At 38.2% G+C, this 19,264-nt stretch overlaps 1 protein-coding gene and 2 pseudogenes across 1 annotated transcript in view; 2 read left to right on the top strand and 1 right to left on the bottom strand.

Annotated features, from left to right (window-relative positions):
* The window catches only part of LOC102190915 (EGF-like and EMI domain-containing protein 1), a gene marked incomplete at its 5' end in the record, with an annotated part of 494,420 nt that overhangs the window by 320,495 nt on the left and 154,661 nt on the right, over nt 1-19,264 (top strand).
* Nucleotides 13,165-13,492, bottom strand: LOC102184284 (annotated as a pseudogene).
* LOC102184004 lies at nt 16,723-18,780 on the top strand (annotated as a pseudogene).

Here is a 19,264-nt window from a genome sequence, read left to right as displayed (position 1 = left end):
GAACACTGGCATGCTGCAGTCCATGGGGTCACAAAGAGTTGGACACAACTAAGCAGATGAACTGAACTGGGCTGAATTTATCTAGTCATGATTAACTGCTCCTCCTCCTTCATTTTCTCACTCTGTTGCTTACTCCTGAAATGTGTTTGTGTTACTTAGGTTCCTTGAGCCTCACATTTGCAATCCATAATATTGACATGCAAATGATACCAGTCTCTCAGAATCATGAGGGTAAAATAAAGTGTGATAGAGCTGGGATGCCCTGATGCTGGGAAAGATTGAACGCAGGAGAAGGGGATGATAGAGGCTGAGATGGTTGGATGATATCACCAACTCAATGGACATGGGTTTGGGTGGACTCCGGGAGTTGGTGTTGGACACGAAGGCCTGGCGTGCTGCAGTTCATGGAGTTGCAAAGAGTCGGACACGACTGAGCGACTGAACTGAACTGAACCAGAAAATGATGCTTCATTGAGATCATCCCTAATCGAGTGAAATAAAGAGTTATATTTCTCAGGCGAGGAGGATGAGGGAAGAGAAGAGAAAGAAGCACAAGAGAGATGTTAGATAATAGCCACAACTATAAAACTTTAACATTAGAGGCCAGTAGTATCCCACTTTGGGAACCTAGCGTTTCTAATACTTTATATTTTAATTAATGATACTCTTAGTAAGTCATATTTCATTTAAGTAGTTTCATGCCTTTGAGTGATGGAGAGATTATGTTTCGTGGATCACGGTGACTTTAATATTGATCCCCATTCCCACTGTATCACACTGGCTTGAAGATCTGATTTCAGCTAATTTGTCTTTCACAATCAGCTGGGGTGTGATTTGCGAGGACAACTTATTGTGTTGCAGCAAATATACTTTGCAGTGCAGCCAATCTGGTCTTGTTTGTGAAGCATGAAAAGATTTGAGGTCTCAGCTAATGTGCATTACACATGTCACATTCCACAGACTAGGCCTAAGACTTGTGAGGGTGTGATCCATAACTCCATCTACTGACACCAGACTGTGATATTTATTGCTGTGAAAATTCCCATGACAAATTTGTTTCTGTGGCACATTTACCATTATAAATTGACATGGAGCCATGGATGTGATGGCTTCAGATGTAGCAACCCCAGCACTTTATTATTTTTTTTCAAGTCTTAGACTTAGGCTGCTGGGAAATTTTTAGAAGTTCCTGTTTCCCTGGGTTATTTTAAAAATAACCAGCAAATCATGCTTTTAATAGAGTATATTATTATTCAAACCTTTTCTAAAGTTTCATCTGATTTCTAAATTTAACAGTATGCTCTTATCTCTAAATTTTAGTCACTATCCACTTAACATGTATTTTTTTCATTATTGAAATATTCCAGACACTTCCTTGTGAAAGAAATCAGGACTAAATGTAACAGTCTGTACAGGGACATTTGTGAGGTGGGGTTTAGTTCAGTTCAGTTCAGTCCCTCAGTCATGTCTGACTCCTTGTGACCCCATGGACTGCAGCACGCCAGGCCTTCTGTCCATCTCCAACTCCTGCAGTTTACTCAAATTCAGGTCTATAGAGTCTGTGATGCCATCCAACCATCTCATCCTCTGTCATTCCCTTCTCCTACCTTCAATCTTTCCCAGCATCCAGGTCTTTTCAAATGAGTCAGTTCTTGGCATCAGGTGGCCAAAGTATTGGAGTTTCAGCTTCAACATCAGTCCTTCCAATGAATATTCAGGACTGATTTCCTTTAGGATGGACTGGGTGGATCTCCTTGCAGTCCAAGGGACACTCAAGAGTCTTCTCCAACATCACAGTTCAAAAGCATCAATTCTTCAGTGCTCAGCTTTCTTTATAGTCCAACTCTCACATCCATGCATGACTACTGGAAAAATCATAGCTTTGACTAGACAGACCTTTATTGGCAAAGTAATGTCTCTACTTTTTAATATGTTGTCTAGGTTTGTCATACCTTTCCTCCAAGGAGCAAGCTTCTTTTAATTTCATGGCTGCAATCACCATCTGCAGTTATTTTGGAGCCCCAAAAAATAAAGTCAGCCACTGTTTCCATTGTGTCCCCATCTATTTGCCATGAAGTGATGGGATCAGATGCTATGATCTTAGTTTTCTGAATGTTGAGTTTTAAGCCAACTTTTTCACTCTCCTCTTTCACTTCCATCAAGAGGCTCTTTAGTTCTTCACTTTCTGCCATAAGGATGGTGTCATCTGCATATCTGAGGTTATTGATATTTCTCCTGGCAATCTTGATTCCAGCTTGTGCTTCTTCCAGCCCAGCATTTCTCATGATGTACTCTGCATAGAAGTTAAATAAGCAGGGTGACAATATACAGCCTTGTCTTACTACTTTCCTGATTTGGAATCAGTCTGTTGTTCCATGGAGGGGATAAATATGATTTCCCATTAAAGTAAACCTTCTACATTGATAATTGTAGAATTTGATTTGTGGCTGCAGTTTGTCTGGGAGCCCTCTACTGTTTCTGAGGGACCCAAGAATGAATGAGACATTGAGCTGGCTTACAGGAAGTTGACAGTCACCTGAAGAAAGACAGAAATAACCATAGAGAAGTTAGCAGCCTTTTCTCAGTTGGGAGTGATTTTATTCTTCAATGACATATTGCCAATTTAAATGGGGATCTCCCTCAGGAGTTAGATGTATACATACAAATCAATCCTAAATATTCATTGGAAGGACTGATGCTAAAGCTGAGACTCCAACACTTTGACCACCTTATGCGTAGAGCTGACTCATTAGAAAAGACCCTGCTGCTGAGAACGATTGAGAGCTGAAAGAGAAGGGGCGACAGAGGATGAGATAGTTGGATGGCATCATCGACTCAATGGACATGAGTTGAGCAAACACCAGGAGATAGTGAAGGACAGGGTAACCTGGTGTGCTACAGTCCATGAGGTCACAAAGAGTCAGACATGATTCAGCTACTGAACAACAGCAAGAGCACTGGACTGGAGATATAGATGTGAGAGTCATAATGTGATAGTTGTTGAAATCAAAAGACTGGTAAGATTACCCAGCAACAGTGTGTAGATGATCAGGACACTGGGTAAGGGATGCTGGCGTTTAAAAGGAGACACAGAAGAACTCACAAGGGCAACTGAGGAAAATATTAATACAATAACATTAGTAAACATTTTTAAGGAGTCCATACTATATGCAAAAAGCTGTACTAAGCACTTTATTTACATTAGTCTGTAACTAGCCTGGAAAATCCCATGGACAGAGGAGCCTGGTAGGCTGCAGTCCATGGGGTTGCAGAGAGTCGGACTTGACGAAGCAACTTCATTTTCACTTTTCACTTTCATGCATTGGAGAAGGAAATGGCAACCCACTCCAGTGTTCTTGCCTGGAGAATCCCAGGGATGGCAGAGCCTGGTGGGCTGCTGTCTGTGGGGTCGCACAGAGTCGGACACGACTGAAGCGACTTAGTAGCAGCAGCAGCAGCAGCAGCCTATTATTACCAGGTCTTTTTAACAGTGGTTGAAGAAGGGATCAACAATATCAAACTTTCAATACAATGAGGACTAAAGGTGTTCATAAACTGACAATTGGAAAGCCATTGGAAGTCAGGATGGCAGCTTCTGTAGAGGGATGGATCTGGAAGCTAGAGTCCAGGGGATAGAGAAGCCAGAGGTGTGGAAGTGGAGCTAAAGGAGTTTGCATTAAACGGATAAGAAAGAAAAGGACAATGTTTTAATAGAAAGAGACCAAAGGGAAGGCATTTTGTTTTAGGATGGGAGAAGGTTAAGAGTTGCAGATACTGGTTATAGACCTTCAGGAGAGAGATGAAAATTCCTTTCAGACAGGAAGAGAACTGGCAAATTTTACAAGAAAAGACAGGGTAAGAGACTTGAGAGGCATTGCCGGGGGCCAAGCTGAAATAGGATACCACTGTCACCAGTCCATCAGTCCCTTTGAGCCCCTTTTTGGAATTTCATCCCTCTTACCCAGTTTGGGTTTACCTGAGCTATTCTTGCTGGAGGACCTCTAAGTGTTTTATCTTCACTTACCAGGACACCAAGCTACAAAACCATATCACACGGATAATATACAATTGTCTACCTTCTCTATACCTGCAAAGTTGGGAGATCAGGGCAAAGAGGAAAAACACTTACTTTGGGACTATTGCCTATCCTGAGAGATGAAGGATTCCCAAATGAGTGTAGTGTAATTTGCTTTTGGTCATCTTACTTTATAGCATGTTAATGTATATTGGATATTTCTTTCCATTAATACAGCGCTAATATGGAATAGTTTTCCTTCCCTAAATATTTTCCCATTTCTGCATCATAGTCTGACCAAAAATGTGTTTTCATTACTATTTCTAGTCTTTATCTTTTATTTAACCACAAAATTTGAGTATCTGCAATGTACTAGGTCCTAGTTTGTAAGATACATATAATAGGGTTAAGGCACTTGAATAGCTCACAGTCTATAAGAAAAACAGATAAGCAAATAAGCAAATAGCCATCTAGAATAGAAAGAAAGCAGTGCTTTAATAGATGTAATATATAAAATGATTATGCAAGCCAATGCAGTGAGTAACTATACATTCTCCCTCATGAACGAAGTCTTCTACTCAAATACTGAATTACTTACCTTTTTTAAAATGGGCTGTCAAGAATAGAAACACCCCCTCTCTTTGCTTGATGGATTCCCCCCACCTTCACTTTTTTTCCCCTCTTTTCACTCCTTGGCTCTTACCCTGCCAATTCTCTGCACGGGCTCCTTTTATATTCTGAAATCCCACTTAAGGGACTTTCTCACTGATTATAATGACATAGGTCTGTTTTCACAGCTGCGATCTTAAAGTTTCTTAATAATGCCATGTTTTAAACATTATCCTGAAATGCTAGAAGGTTTGAAGGTACTCAAAAAGTAAACAGTCGGCTCATATGAAAGGAAGAGAACAGTTGTAATATAAAACTTTCAACAATTTGTATAAAATCATTGGCACTTCATTGAAAATCTCAAGCTCTTGAGACAACAAAATTTTCCCCCAAGGGGAACTAATTCACTAGACATGTGTGTACATTAAAACCAGATGAAGGTGATGCAGTAAATTTGGAAGGACAATTCCTGAACTTATTTGAAGCTGGAGACTAAGCATTTGTATTTCTATTGGCTTCCTTGGGCTTGCTAAGAATAATATTCCCAGCAGAGCAGATTTTGGGAATTTGCATTTATGTTCATGGTCACCTTTGACATCTGAGACCCTGAGGACTTGACATCACATACTATTATTATTATAAACAGAGCTCCCAAGCTGTTCAGCTCAAATTACTACTTCAGTGTTAACAAGAATGGTGCCACGTGGTGAGCATATGCTGTTTGTGAAAGTAAATGAGGCTTTAAGAATGTGTGACTCTCAAAAGGAAGTCTGCTAGCAGATATCTTATATTGAAAGCCTGTGCATGCTCTCATTCGACTATCATGAACAATGTTTAAAGACTCAAGGTTGTTACTTGAGAATAAATCAGGGAGCTCTTGAACATTTGAGTGGATATAACCAGTCCATCCTAAAGGAGATCAGTCCTGGATGTTCATTGGAAGAACTGATGCTGAAGCTGAAATTCCAATACTTTGGCCACCTCATGCGAAGAGTTTACTCATTGGAAAAGACTCTGATGCTGGAAGGGATTGGGGGCAGGAGGAGAAGGGGAAGACAGAGGATGAGATGGCTGAATGACATCACCGACTCGATGGACATGAGTTTGGGTAAACTCCGGGAGTTGGTGATGGACAGGGAGGCCTGACGTGCTGTGATTCATGGGGTCGCAAAGAGTCAGACAGGACTGAGCGACTGAAATGAACTGAACTGAACTGAACTGATTCACCATAGAGCATGACAGACATTTTTTCCTATGTTTATCCTCTTAAAAATGTATGTATTTCACTTCAGGGCTCAATAGATCTTTCAGATGTTATCTTAATAGAGCTTCCTCAGCACAGAAGTGATTTATTTCTTTCAGTGAAGGATTTACTTAAATCTACTTTTTGGGCATTTAGCATTATAACTGGGTGTAGAATTCCCTTACTTTGGACAGACTAAAAAAACTCCCAAGACTAATTAGGCAGTTTAAATGGTGAATAATGCTATTTCCCTATGCATTTGCTTTGTGAGTTAAGATGATGAAGATTTAATCTTCCTTTTTTATGGTCTCTTTTGTCTGAGAAACTAAAGATCCACTTTTATAAAAGATTTTCCTTTGTTGTGTTTTAGAAAGGGATTTGACACCTGAATGGTAGTGGTAATGAAATTCTCTGTGGGTTAGCCTTTAAGGAAGAAATATTAACATGAAACTAATGAAGTATTAACAAATAAACTGAGTTCATAATGGTAGCCATTTCCCTATGTTATATGTGATAACCATAGACGCAGGTACCAGTAGTTTGGAGTTTTGCGTCTGATCAATGCCATCAATGCATTTCTGAACAAGGTGATTGGGGAAAACCATAAGAAATATTTTTTTATCAGAATGAGATTATGAATACTTCCAACTGTTACAAAACTTTTTTCCCTTCAAGCAATTTATTTTTTTGTTTGTAAGGATTAAAGTTCTAATACATTATAACCTGAAACTTGACATTAAATATAAATACAACTGAAATCAAATAAAGAATATTACATCTCTTCTCATATACTATATATTCTCATTCGTTGCAGGGAATAACCTAAGGTGCCAGGTTAATCTTGTTTAAATTGAGCCCTCGACTTCTGTCCACAAACTGATGGAGATTCATGTGAGGCAACAAGGGAGTATAGTTCTGATGTAGTGATAGAGGGTGAGTTACTGATAGTATCAGAGCAAGAGAATGATAATATGCAAATGCCTTTTAAGCGCAATTAGTGTGGAAATCAAGAGTAAAATAGAAATGACAGATTGAAAAGATGGAGACAAAGAGGCAGTGTTGCATCCCAGGGAGAACTTGGCATCATCTCAGAATCCTTTTTACCTAGTCTGGCTCAAGGCAAATTACAGTGGAGGAGGCCACTGGGCTCACAAGCAGAAGGCTCTTGGTGACTTAAGAATGTATTTTTATAGAAAATTATAGAAACAGCTGTCAGCTTAAAAAGAATTTGATGAAGTTTCTGGAGATGTAAAGAGATGTAATGGAGAGATATAATAGAGAATGAGGGCTGAAAGAGAAAGTAGAAAAAAAAAATGAAAAGTAACCAGAGAAAGAAGCAATGTTATTTCTAATTTTTTAAATCCATGAGCAATTTATTACAATACAAGGCTGATGCACAGTGAACCATGAGTGTGTCAATAGTGAAATTGATGATGGTGGGAGGAATTCATGTGGCAGAGAGTACAGATCCTAAAAAATCAATTCCTCACCCAAGTGGTCCCCAAACCTAGGGAATTGACTATTATATGTTTGGGCGTATCTTGTATTGGAGGGTTCAGCACATGTTTCAATTTCCTGATGATAAATTTTGTGAACGAGTTTACTTTTCAAGGCACAGATGTTTCAAGACAGCCCATAAAAGAGGTAAACTGGGAGATCCCTTGGTTTCTCTTTCTAAAAGCAGGAGTGAGACAGTTATTTATTGTATCAACAAACTAAAAGCATGAAAGGAAAATAGAAAGTTCATTAATATTTTCATGAGACAGGTTTTATGGTTATCACTGTCCCCAACAGGAGGGGATTCATAGAATCGGGAGGGGGCAGAGTGGAGGGAGGAGATGGAAGGGAAGGATAGTTACAGCGTGTCTGAGAAAGTGAACTAATTTGCCTACCTATCAGGAGGTGATTTTTATACCAAGAGTTTCTCGGCAATTAAAATGCTTTAGATGCTTCATTTCAAAGACATACAGGTTGACCAGCAGTTTAAAGAATGGCAAGTTGTTGGATAATGATCTCAATCTAGCGCCCTCCCTTCACCCAAACAGGACTCCTCAACCACCAGCAGTAATTACTCGAATTTTAGCTTCTGGGCACCAAACAGTATGTCAGGATCAATAGCAGGTTTGCCATTTGGGAGATGCAGCTGTAGGGGAAAGGTGAGAGGCACTTCTTACTTCCCAAGCTTCAGAAAAGCAAGTCTCTTCTCACAGCCTTGGTCTGCTCTACTAGTGGTGTGTGTGCCTGCCTGTATAAGTGTTTAGTCTAGGTCGTTTGTTCCTTTTTATAAAAGTAATTTAAATTGGGATCTGTGATATGCCAAATTGTAGTTAATTCTGTTTTTGAGAGACTCTGGTCCTTAAATAAAATGAACTAAGCGCAGTGTCTAATTTTTTTTTCCTTTTATCTAAGATCTTTTATTGAAATTCTTCTCTATTTTAGATGTCAAAATAGAATTTAGCTCATAAACAGCTTAGAGAATTTATTTTCCTGATCATTCTACTTATGAAAAATGTAATATTTGAAAGACATGTATCTATCACAAATCAAAATTGATGCTTAAACACAAAAGATATGTTTGCCAAATTGCTGCTTCTCCCTGGTTCTCCTTTAGGGACATATGGTTATGGTAAATGGAAATTAGGTCTTACTATATGCATGCCTTTATTCTTTGAAATTCACTGTTTTATTTCAAATTTGAAGATTCCAGGTTTTTTTTTTTTTTCTGGTCTTCAGTGCTAGGCTCTAACCTCTGATTGTCCTGACTCCAATCCCCTGACTTCTCTGCAGTCCTGTTACTGTGGCAGTTTAATGTTTTATTTTCCTCATTTGGAAGATTTGTTTTCATTGTTGTGGTTCCTATTGTCTTTGCCTCTGCACTATTACTTTTGGCCAAAAAACCCAAAACATCTCTTAGCAGTTCACTGTAACCTTGGCTTGAAACAACAAGATCAGAGAAGGATTTTGCCTTAGACTGAGTGGGGGACAATTAACCAAGAATCACAGGGTCAGAGAAATCAGACAGATGTTGATAAAGATGAAAAAAAAATAATGATCAGTTTGGATAGCACTGAAAGAATATATACTTAACAGAGCACAAAAATCTGACTGCATTTAAAATGCCGTTACACTGAGTGTTTGAAGACCTATTGGGCTTCCATCCTAACATCTCTGCTTACCAGCTAGGTGACCACAAGCACTTAATGTCAGCGGATTTCATTTTCCCTCTTGGAATGTCTGGATCATAGCAGCTTGCCAGGATTACTATAATGCAAGTGTGAATCCTTATGCAAACAGTGCTTTGAATACCATTCATTCTTAAAGCCATATTATGCTGTAACTGTGGAAGAGAACTAAAGCTAGCTAGAGAGGGGTCATAGGGAATCTGATTTTCTTTCTTTCTTTCTTTCGAGTTTGGCTTTGGCAGGGGTAGCTTTAGAATTTACCCTTAATTTGGCTTGAAATCTAGGTGCTATTTTTTAAGCTGAGTGACAATTTCCACTTACCGCTTTTATTAGCTTGACCTTGCTTTTCAATCCAAGTACTCGCTTATCCTTCACTCTCTAAATAGCAGATTCTTTCAGAAAACAGAGTCTCATTTTCTCTTACCTTGGAAATGGCCATGGTGTTATTTTTGCCCTTGGTTGTCTTCTAAGTTGAGTACAGAAACTCTGTCCAATCCATCCTCCTGGTGATCTCATGTTCTTCCTGCTTGGGAGCATTCCTCCCCAGCAAGCTGTCCTCTTCAGCCCTCTCACACGGTCAAGGCGCTGAAACCATGGTTCATGAAAAGCTCTCAAATTACTGAAAAGCTGTTCTTCACATTTAATAGCTCTAAAGGTGGTGTAGAAGATTTTGTGCCATTTCTCTTTTATCTTATGCCATATTACTGTAGCTGAAGGTGAGAATGCTGAAAGGCATTATGATAAAACAGAGCTTTCATTCTCACCCTCATATTTAAACATCCAGAGGATACCAGTAAAGTGGGTAATTGCAGATTATTAGAAAAAACTCTTACACATTTCGGTTGCCATCACAGCACAGCAATTTACGTCAGCTCTTAAATTGTAAAGCTTCTTTATCCCTCTGTTGATTTATCAGCCAACAAAAACATGCATTTGCTATGACAGTTAAATTCTTCATAGAGGTTTGTGTTCCATTAAGCCCTTTATCTGGGGCCCATCCTGGTACCTGTGATTTTAAGAAGTCAAAACAGATGGCTTGAAGATTTTTCACTTTGGTGTAAGTGTTGTCAGAATTCATTCATTTTTTTTTAAAGTGTAACTGATGTATAAAGAGTTCATTCATTCTTAATGTTATTTCTGGAACTTTATTGTTCCCTCCTCTGTGAATAGTACTTGTAGCTGGTTGTCTGACAAACCAGTTTTCTCTGAGTCCCTGAGCTGACCAGTGTCTTCTATAACCACCAGCTTTTTCTTGGCACCTTCTTCTTGATAACTCTCCTCTCACCCCAATCTCTCTCTGCCATTTGCCCATCCAGTGAGCTCCAAGTGACTCATTTGGCTTACTTAGTTTGAATTGCCTCCCACTCCAACCAGGTTTCCCCATGAGGCTGTTGGGAATAGGGTTCTATTTTGCCTGGTTCAGTTTTGTCATCAAAGAGAAACTTTCCTACAGTTAAAGTTGCAGGATGATGGATTTCTGAATATCTTAGGCAAAATTACCATATCGGTGAATAAATTTGCATTGTATCAGATTGAGTCTAGAAAAATGATAATATATACATGTTAAAGAAACTACACAAAGTACTAATGTATAAGATGTGTGTGTGTCTGTGAAACCTTCTAATGACTCATGTTATTTCTCTATTTTATTATAGTTAAGTGGAATATCCAGGGCAAGCATATATACACAGTTGTAATGATAAATTATATAGTTTAATCCAACTTCACCAGTGATAACTCAGATACCTTTTACAAATGTATTTCAAGAACAGCTTTTTTCATGTTTGCTCCTAATTCCAGAAAAAATACCTAATTATAGAACAACATTATTTAAAAAAAAAAAAAGTTTTGCTTAGGGAAAAGGTATTATAAGTAATCAGTGCAAAGCAGAAATCTCTTGCTGGGAATAATGTGGGCCAGCCAAGGTTTCTGTGAGGGTTTTAAAAATTCTCTTTTTTTTGGTTCGGTACTGCCTGGGTGACCTCTTCTCATCCATTACTTAATCAGGAAATCAAAAGACGGCAAGCTGCAAGACAGACCCTCATTCAGGATAAACCCTGTGACCTCTTAACAGGTTACTGAATCTTTTGTGGGAGTTCAGCTGGCCAAGGGACTTTTTATATTTTTTGGATTTATTCATGAACCCACAGGCTTCCTAGTGGCCCAGATAGTAAAGAATCTGCCTGCAATACAGGAGACTTGGGTTCGATCACTGGATCAGGAAGATCCCCTGGAGGAGGAAATGGCAACTCACTCCAGTAATCTTGCCTGGAGAATTCCGTGGACAGAGGAGGTGGTGGGCTACAGTCCATGGGGTCGCAAAGAGTCAGACACAACTGAGTGACTGGCACCTTCACTTCATGAACCAGCAAAGCTTTGGCTGATGTCACAGAACCTGAGAGTGTAAATTCTATTCCTGGCTTCATCTTTAGGCATGGCTGCTATATTCTGTTTTCTTTAGAAACTCAAATGAGGTGCCATATCTTTAAATGCAAAGATATCAGATAAAACAGAGCCTATTTTTTTCTTTATGAGCATATGTGTATCTCCTATTAACCTTAATGAGCTAGAGACATTCTGTAAAGAACAGCCTCATAAGGCAATAGTACTGAGTGTTTGCTGAAAAAGAAATAAATAGGTTTTCTGTGGGGATTGGGGAGGAGGTGGAAAAAGAACAAGAAGAAAGGACCTTCATGTATTAAATGGTTTAAAGATACAGTATATTAAAAAGAGATGCTTTTATTCCTTTTGTATTTTCCAAATACAAAAGTTCTGCCTGCAAATCCGCAAAATGGTACAGATACTAAAACATCACATTTGCCTACTGTGATTAAATTTCACTAATTACACAACCACACTTGGTATGTGGGCCTGATGCATCACCTCTTTTTTTCTTTTGTAATCATTGTTATATCCGTGCTCTATAATCAACATTCATCACAGCTAATTAGAGTTTCTTTGTCTGTTGTTTCTGAGATCTGACATTCCTAGGGTTCAACTGCAAGATTCATTTTTAAACATTTCTGAGCTCTGTAGGAAAAAAAAAAGAAAATTCTAGAGCTGTATTATTCACAAATGGCTTTTTGAAATTTTAATGTATTATGAGTTTCTTATTTTATTGGACTTAAATGATTACTCTTGGTTCAGGAGACCAAGTCCTACATGATTTTGCGTGACTATTCTATGACTTACAAGTACATTCTTGTTGGTAAAGGCACTGGCAGTCTTCCTCATTACTCAGGATCTTGTAGATTTCTATATGATACCTGAGGACAGACATTTTTGCTGTATTTGTTTGACATTAATGTTGATTTATCTTCTAAAATGAATAGAATGCTACAGATTTATATCGTTTATAGGCTCAAAGCTTATGTTCATTCTCAAATGAATTTTTCTTTCAGCAAATGTTTTTAATTATGGACACTTTAAATGTGAGATTACAGTGATAAGAAAGCTAGCTGAATTTTAGCTAGTGTATTACAACCAATTTCATCTACTTTCTAGCTGTTGGAGCCCAAAGCTTTCAACTTACTCCTCTGTTTTCTCATCTGTAAATCCCACCATCTCCTACAACCCCTTATTAAGGCAATTGTAACCGTTAAAGCTTTGGTGGAAGGGTAAACCCAAGTGGAAGTCAGACACTCATTACCTGTGTCCATCCTACCTTCTTTATATTGTGTTATCCTACCTTGTTTTCACCGTCTTTTAAAATCTACATTTTCATTGCTGCTGTTTGAGCCCGTAATTTGGTCTAAGTCAATCCCTGATAAACAAACCCGTGTTTCTGAGCAACCATTTTGTTTCCTGCTCCTGGTAGTTCAGCTTACACTGCAGGATCTTGGCCTGTGAACATAGAATCACAATACAATCAAAGAGTTGGACACGACTGAGAGACTGAACTGAACTGAACTGATCAATTACAATACAATCTCTAATCCACAATCTGTAGATTAGAAAAGAAGCAATATGAAGTCATAGTAAGCTTGAAGAGAGATGAAATGTCACTGTGAATAGTAGGAAAGCTCTGCAGAAGAAGTGATACTTGAATTGAGACCTGAAGATACTAATGATAATAAAATCTAAATTTTATTTTATTTTATTTTTTTTATCAAAAACGTGTTTATTGGGATGATTTCCCGTTCATCTTGATACAGGGTACTTTTAGTGCTGCTTCCGTCCGAGAGAGCATCCTTCTGTAAGCCTTGCTTTTCCTCCTGTAGGCTGGCAGAGGACGGTAGAGCAGCCAACACGCGAAACTACTGTTGTGCATGGCTAAAGACGGTGGTGATTTTGTAGCATCCTGGGCATTTTACATCCATGAAATAGGAATTGGGGCTCTGCTCAGGCACTTCTTCTTGTGTTTCCTCTTCTCCTCTTCTGGAGAGGGATGAAGAAGATCGTTTGCGAGAGGCATGTTCTCGTGAGGAGGTCGTCACCGCCGGAAAGGGCTAAAATCTAAGTTTTAAATTAAATTTAAAATAAAACATATGAAAATGACATCTTGCACTGTTCTGAGCAGCTAAACTAAATTAACTCCTTTAAACCTCAAGAATACTGTGAAGGGCCATATATTATACTTATTTGATAGAGAAGGAAACTGAGGCACAGAAACGTTAGCTAACTTTACCAAGCTCACTGAGGCAGATTTTACTTTCCATAGATGCTGTATTTTCCAAAGATTTTATTTTCCAGCAGTGCCTCCTTTTCCACATGTTCTTACTGAACTTTGCCATCTCCCTATGAAAAGAGGAGGTCTAATTCCTCTGCTTGAATCTGGACAGGTTTGGGACTCTGATGAAACTAACAGAATGTGGCAGAAGTGACAGTGAGTGACTTCCAAGGCTAGGTCCAGAAAGTAGATACAGTACCCACCTTGATCACTGGAACACTTGCAATGGAGCCCTGAGCTGAAATGCTGCCAGTCTGCCTGCCCGAGACCAGTATGCTTTGAGGAAGTCTGAAGTAGCCTGAATTAGAGACCTTCTGGGCAATGTTGAGATTACAAACAGAGAGTGAGGTGTGCTTGGCTAGTCCCAGCAGCTCCATTCCCCTCTGTCCTCTACCTCCAGCTGCTACCTGACTACAAATGCATGGGTGGAGCCAGAACGACCTCACCAGGCCTGTCCCAAATTTGTGACCCACTGAAACTGAGACAATAAAATAACTGTTGTTTTTAAACTACCAGATTTTGACCTTTTTTGTTATGTAGCAATGCTATTGGGAACAGTCATACAGTGGACAAGTATTTGAGCCGGAATCTGGACCCACTCTGACTCCAGAGCTACTCTTACTCCTTAGCCAGAAAGTGAAGTTCAAGAAGATTTTTGCACATTCCTTCAGGATTAAAGGGATTCCCAGGTGGCATAGGGGTAAAGAATCTGCCTGCCAGAGCAGAAGATGCAAGAGACATGGGTTCAATCCCTGGATCAGGAAGATCCCGTGGAGGAGGGCATGGCAACTCACTCCAGTATTACCTGGAAAATTCCATGGACTGAGGAGCCTGAGGGGACACAGTCTGTGGGGTTGCAGAGTTGGACATGACTGAGCATGCAACAATCACACTCAGGTTTAAGTAAAGCCTTCATGTTACATGAATGTGCTGCAAAAATCTCTCTTTACAAATCATTATTTCTAAGAGAACAGAAAATGTTTTTGCATAGTGAACTTTTCCTTTTATGACTTAAAATTAAATGATGGAAGAATAAGAAAATGTTTAATGGGATCATAAACATATCAACTGTCATCATTGTAAAAGCTGACTGTCCAAAGATTGGTAGATATATGTTGCATCATCTAAGTAATGATTTCTAACTATAGTAAAATGACATGGCAGTTTAGATAGAGGGGGAAACAGTGATTTTTTTTTTTTAATGGTGCAATAATTTCTGAATAGGCAACTTGGAGTAGAAAAGACTGAAACTGCTTTGGAGCCAGAAAACTTAGATTTTAGTGAGCTTAAATTTCAATCTTGCCTTTAGTTTATTTACAGCAACTTGAATCATATCTCCCACACTAGCCAGTAAGCTTACTTAGTATGGGAATGAGGCTAATCTTAAAAAAAAAAAATTAATGGGTTTTATCTTTGGATCCTCCAGGCCCAACATGAAGAAGCCATTGAGTAAATATTTACTGAGGAAATGATTGTATAATATTGTTAGCCATCATCATCATGCTGTTCATTAGATCTCCAAAAACCATTCATCGTATACAGCTAAAACTTTTTGCTTTGACCAGTATCACCTCATCTCCCACTCTTCTCTTTCCAGGCAACCACCACTCTACTCTGCTTCCACCGTTTCATTATTTTCGATCTCACATTAAAATGAGGTTATGTAGTGTTTGTCTTTCTGTCCCTGGCTTGTTTCACTTAGCATGATGTTCTCCAGATTCATCCATTTGTTGCAAATGGCAGGATTCCCTTATTTTTAAGGCTGAATAGTATTCCATTCTACATATATACCATATTTTCCTTATCTATTAGACCGGGGTCCCCAGGCCCTGGGCCGTGGAAAAATTGTCTTCCAGGAAAACTGTCCCTGGTACATAAAAGCTTGGGGGCTGCTACATTACACCATTGATGAATGTTTATTTAGGTGGCTTTCATGTCTTGGCTATTGTGAAAAATGCTGCAAAGAACTTAGAAGTGCAGATATCTCAGGATTCATATTTCACAACCTTCAGATATACATCCAGAAGTAGGGTTACTGGATCATCTGATAATTCTATCTTTTTAATTTTTTTAGAAACCTCAGTATAATTTTTCATGATGGTTAGACCTGTTTACACTCCCCCTAGTTCCCTGGTGGCTCAGAGATTAAAGCGTCTGCCTGGAATGTGGGAGACCCGGGTTTCGATTCCTGGGTCGGGAAGATCCCCTGGAGAAGGAAATGGCAAACCCACTCCAGTACTCTTGCCTGGAGAATCGCATGGAGGGAAGAGCCTGGTAGGCTACAGTCCGTGGGGTCGCAAAGAGTTGGACACGACTGAGCGACTCCACTTCACTTCACTTCAGTAGTGCTCCAGGGTGGCTTTCTCTCCACATCCTCACCAACACTTGTTACTTGTTTTGTTTTTGATATTTGCTATGCCAACAAGTGTGAGGTGACATGTCATTGAGATTTTTCTTTTCATTTACCTGATGATTAGTGATGTTGAGTACATTTTCAACACTTGTTTTCCTATGCTTTCTTTTGAGAAATTTCTATTTAGTTCCTTTGCCCATTTTTTAAATTGATATATTTTTATTTTTGCCATTGAGTTGTGTGAATTCCTTATATAGTAAATCTTCACACACACACATAATGGCAATTATATAGAAGTAACGAATATGTTTTTTTATGTTGACTGATGTTTGCACAATGTACGTATATACATCAAAACATCAAATTGTATACCTTAAATATGTACAATTTGTATTTGCAAAAGATATCTCAATAAATTATTAGGAAAAAGGTGTAACTATAACTCATAGACTATCAGTTGCCTTATTTCTAGAATATAAGTCAGCAGTTTTGTTTGCAATGCAGAAATTATCAGCACTTGTCATACCTTGGATTGGGAAATTTTCTAGGTCATAGAGGGACCTGTACTTCATAAATAAATAAATAGTTCCATTTAAAATTTGTCTTTTTGGGCGGCGGGCTTCTGAGGGGCGCGAGCTGAGCTTACTGAGGTTGGTCGTGTCTGACTTTGCATTTTGCGTGAATGCGGCTGCTGATTGAGTCATTCAGGATAAATTATTATAGATTCTAAAAGTATTTTTCCCCCTTATCTATGGACTTAACATAAAATTAGTTTTGTATGGAGTTGGACTTATTTTCTAAATAGCAACACCATTAAAGCCTTATCAGTTACAAAATTTTGGGTAGTTAAACCATGAGCTGTGGAAAAGAATTTGTGGAAACATTTTAAAAAATTGATTATCCCAAAGCTGATATTCTTAATGGGGAAGATTTTGACTGGTTGTTTGTTGAAAATGAACCATTTTTGAAGTGGTTTTGTGGGAATGTGAATGAACAGAACATATTGTCTGAAGAGGAATTGGAAGCTTTTAGCATTCTTCAAAAATCAGGCAAGCCCATCCTAGAAGGAGCAGCATTGGATGAAGTTCTTAAAACCTGTAAAACTTCTGATCTGAAGACACCTACCTTGAATGACAAAGAGCTAGAGAAATTAGAGGATGAGGTTCAAACTCTGCAGAAATTAAAGAACCTAAAAATTCAGCGACGTAATAAATGCCAGTTGATGGCTTCAGTAACTAGTCACAAATCTCTGAGGTTAAATGCTAAAGAAGAAGAAACCAATAAAAAGCTGAAACAGAGTCAAGGAATTCTAAATGCTACAGATACAGTAATGAACTTCACACTCTTAGTGATGGAGTTGCAAAGTTAATGATGTTCTTCAGACGGTCTAATTTGGGTCAAGGAACAAATCCACTGGTGTTTTTATCTCAGTTTTCATTGCAAAACTATCTAAGCCAAGAAGAGCAAAGTACGGCAGCATTAACCTTATATACCAAAAAACAGTTCTTTCAGGGTATACATGAAGTAGTCAAAAGTTCAAATGAAGAAAATTTTCAACTTTTAGATATGCAGGCACCATCTATTTGTGATAATCAAGAAGTTCTTGAGGAGCGACGGCTAGAAATGGCTAGGCTGCAGCTGGCATACATTTGTGCTCAACATCAGTTAATTCACTTGAAAGCAAGTAATTTGAGCCTAAAGTCAAGTATAAAGTGGGCAGAGGAAAATCTTCATAGCCTCACTAGCAAGGCTCTTGGCAAAGATAATTTGGATGCTGAAATTTCTAGCTTGAACAGTGAAATTCTGAAACTTGAAGAATAAATCACTCATGTAAAAGACGAAATTTTGCCTGCTGTGGTAAAAGAGAATGCCCAGTTATTGAATATGCCAGTTGTAAAGGGAAATTTTGATTCACAGATTGCTAAACAAGACTATTACACAGCAAGACAAGAGTTAGTTTTAAATCAGTTGATAAAGCAAAAGGCATCATTTGAACTTCTTCATTTATCATATGAAATTGAATTGAGAAAGCATTGGGACATATATTGTCAGCTGGAAAACTTGGTTCACCTACTTAATCAAAGTAATTTGATGTTCCACTAGCGATTAGAAATGCTAACAGATCCATCAGTATCTCAGCAGATAAATGCAAGGAATACCATTGATACCAAGGATTATTCTACTCATAGGCTTTATCAACTTTTAGAAGGAGAGAATAAGAAAAAAGAATTGTTTATAACCCATGGAAACCAGGAAGAAGTAGCTGAGAAATTAAAACAGGATGGTTCTTTGGTACAAGAGCAGTTGGAAGTATCTGCTCAAGAACATTCTTTTTTCTGTCCAAACTAAACAATGATGTGAACATGCTTTGTGAAGTTTTGTATCAAGGAGGAAATCAGCTTTTGCTTAGTGATCAGGAGTTAACGGAGCAGTTTCATCAAGTTGAATCTCAGCTAAATAAAGTAAATCATCTTCTTACTAATATTTTTGCTGATGTGAAGACAAAAAGAAAACTGTTGGCATCTAATAAGCTGCATCAAGTGGAAAGAGAATTATATGTATATTTTTTAAAAGATGAAGATTATCTGAAAAATATTGTGGAGAATTTAGAAAACCAATCAAAGATTAAGACCATTGGTCTTGAAGACTGAAAATTGCCAAAAATGAAATCTTCACTGCATGTGCTTTACGTATTACGAGAAGAATGCAGATAATAAACATCATGAAAATAAATAAATAAATAAAAGAAAATTTGTCTTCTTGACACATTGGAGGATGGATCAATGTTATGAAGAAACAAACATTATTAGCACTAATGTGACATCTGTTTCTCCCATTGTCCTATAATGAGGCATGAATGAAAGAGGATTTGGGAATCTGGCTAAAAGACAGATTTAGACTATCTCATTTTATTTTAGGTGACAGAGGTTCATGTGATTTCTTAATACTCTACTGGGATAGAAGTTTCTCAACAATGGCTATCTTAATTTAGAAAGTTGTATTATACCGTCATTAAAAATAAAGCCTACTCTACTTCCCTGGTTTGTGAAGTTTAGTTGTAACCCAGAATATGAGAATATGATGTAAATATACAAATGTTAGTTATGTGAAGCAATATATAATTGGTAATTATAATTATTAACTGTGACTAATTTGTGTTGTTGATAGCATAAGGGAAATATAGACCAAACGA

This window comes from Capra hircus, chromosome 1 (genome assembly GCF_001704415.2).
Source record: "Capra hircus breed San Clemente chromosome 1, ASM170441v1, whole genome shotgun sequence".
NCBI lineage: Eukaryota > Metazoa > Chordata > Mammalia > Artiodactyla > Bovidae > Capra > Capra hircus.
The sequence above is the reverse complement of the archived record's forward strand: the minus strand, read 5'-3'. Positions and strand labels throughout refer to the sequence as shown.